General features: G+C 44.5%; 1 pseudogene; it reads left to right on the top strand.

Moving 5' to 3' along the window:
* The first annotated feature begins 536 nt into the window (after positions 1-536).
* Positions 537-1,063, top strand: LOC102869032 (annotated as a pseudogene).
* Positions 1,064-2,859: the final 1,796 nt, after the last annotated feature.

Below are 2,859 nucleotides of genomic sequence, written 5' to 3' on the forward strand. Positions count from 1 at the left end.
GAGAGAGAGAGAGAGAGAGAGAGAGAGAGAGAGAGAGAGAAAGGTAGGTGAAATTTTCAGCCATGATAGTAAATTGAGATTCAGGTGTGGAGGGAAAAATAGATGAGAATAGGAGCTAATGTCAAGAACTGTGTCTCAATATAAATTAATGTAGCAGAATATCTGATACCTTGAACAGGAAACCCAAACATTATAATTTAAAGTACAATTGTTGTTGTTGTTAGGTGTCATCAAGTGGAGTATGATCCATAGCAACCCTATGAACAAAAGATCTGAACCCTGTCCTATCCCGTGCCGTCCTTATACTTCCTGGCACTATAGAACCCATTGAGGCAGTCACCGTATCAATCCACCTGGTGGAGGGTCTTCCCCTCCTTGGCCGACCCTCTGCCTTTGCAAGCATCGTGTCCCTCTTCAAGGAATAATACTACCTAGCAACATGCCTGAAGTCCATGAGGTGAAGATTTGACATCTTTGCCTCTAAAGAGCACTCTAGTCAAAAACGTCTGGTGAAATGGCAGATTGATGTTAGAAGGATGGAGGCGCCAGAGACAGTCATGGAAACAGAGACTGCAGCACTAAAGATGTCTGAGGTAAGCGCCATTCTGGAACCTGTCGGCTTGCAGGAGAAGGCAGAGCTGCCGGCACAGATCCTGGCTGAGTTTGTGATGGACTCCGGAAAGAAGGACACGCTGCTGCGTAGCCAGTGACAGCTAGTGGGCTTTCTGCAAGACTACTTACTGCAGAAGGACACTGCCCAGGAGATGAGTCGGTAAAAAGCTACTGAAGCCAAAGATCCCAGGAAAGAGCTGAAGGCCATTTACCAGCAGCATGTGGAAGCCATCACCAGTGCCCTGCCCCAGGCCCTTATCTCAAATAGACAAGATCAAAAGGAAAGACACAACTCCAGGAGGCCGTTGAACACCTCTGGACCAAGTTACAAATGACCATGGAGGAACTCAGAGCTGGCCAGAAGCTGTGGCAGCTGCAGCAGGAGGAACATCTGCAGCGAGTGGCAAAAGTAAAGGATTGGCAGAGAAGAGCTCAGCAAAAGGTTGAGTGACAGAGTCAAGAACTCAGAAGCCTAAAGAACCAGGCAATACAAGCCCCAGTGGTACCAAGCCTTCCTTCAGCAGCTACATACCCTGCAGAATAAAATCCCTGATGCAGAGGGGAAGTTGCAGCTACCTCAGGAACTTCCTGAAGATAAGCTCCAGTTACTGGCTGGGTCCCCGCAGCAGAACAGTGGGGATACTATGAGAAGTGACAAGATTGTAAACCCTTACTATAAATGAGTGATGAGAGAAATGGATAGGCAGAAGGGACAGAAATGTAGTTGGCTCAGAAATGTATCCACTGCCCATATCATGTCTTTCCAAAGCCTGTGACACACAGCCTACAGAACATATGAGCTTGTCACACCTCCTTAAGAGCCAGCAGCATGAAAAAAGGATGCTAGAGTGGGTCCAACCCCAGTTCAGACCTTTGACTGCTGGTGTGGATGGAAGGAGAGCTTTTGGTCTTACTCTTTGTATCTGAACTCAGCTGCCCAAAAGGGAGAATATAGGTGAGAAAGAAGCTTATGTTATGGTTGAAGTTTGCGCCTTACCTCCATCCCTAGTCCATCCTGGACTAACGCATCCATTCTGTCTTAACTACCTTTGGCCTCTTTTCACTGCAGAATGGACTGTGAATTTGTCGGCACAAACCCAGTTGGAGGACATTCTCTACGTTAAAATCTTTGATCTTTCTCAAAAATAAAACAAAGAGCACTCGAGCTGCACCTCTTTCCAAGACATATGTGTTTGTTCTTTCAGCAGTCTGTGGGATATTCAGTACTCTTCTCCAACACCACAGCTCAAAGGCATAACTTCTTCCTCTGTCATTCTTATTCATTGTCCTACTCTCAGATGCATAGCAAGTGATCAGAAAGACCATGGCCTGAACCAGGCCATCGTTAGTCCTCAAATTGACATCATTACTCCTCAATAATTTGGAGAGGTCCCTAACTGCAGACTTTCTCAGTGCAATACATCTCCTGATTTTGTGACTGCTGGTACCAAGGATGTTGATTGTGGATCCAAGTAAGATGAAGTTGTTGATAGTTTCAATATTTTCCACATCTATCATGATGTTGCCTATGGGTCAAGTGGTAAGAATTTTTGTTTTCTTGACACTGAGAAGCAATCCATATTGAAGGGTGCATTCTTTAATCTACTGCAGCAAGTGCTTCAAATCCTCTTCACTTTTAGCAAGCTAGACATCTACTTCCTAAACCATATGCCACTGGAAACTCTATGAACCTGGAGAAACAACAATAGAGAGAGAAGGGGGGGGGCGAAGGAGAGGAGGGAGGGAGGGAAGAAGGGAGAGATGGAGAGAGAGAGGTAATAGACAGTTTTAGAAAATACTTTGGTTCATAGGATCACTATGAGCCATGCTCAACTTGATGGCAATTGACAACAACAACAGGTTGTGTTCATCTACATAACACAGGTTATTGATGAGTCTTCCTCCGATCTTGATGCCACTTTACAGAATCCAGCTTTTCAAATAATATGCTCAGTATACACATTGAATAGGTATGGAGACAAAAAACAACCCTGACAATCCCTTCTTAGTTCTAAAATATGCAGTGTTTCCCCGCTCTGTTTGCACAACAGACTCCTGGTCTAGGTATAGGTTTCGCATAAGTATAATTAAATACTCTGGGATTCCCATTCTTCTCAATGTTACCTATAATTTGTTATGATTCACCCAGTCAAATGCCTTTGCATCATCAGTAGAGCGTAAGTAGACATTGTTCTGGCATTCTTTACTTCCAGCCAGGATCCATCTGATATCAGTAATGATATCCCT

Source organism: Elephantulus edwardii, unplaced genomic scaffold (genome assembly GCF_000299155.1).
Source record: "Elephantulus edwardii isolate Elephantulus edwardi_28Jun2011 unplaced genomic scaffold, EleEdw1.0 scaffold00311, whole genome shotgun sequence".
Taxonomy (NCBI): Eukaryota; Metazoa; Chordata; class Mammalia; order Macroscelidea; family Macroscelididae; genus Elephantulus; species Elephantulus edwardii.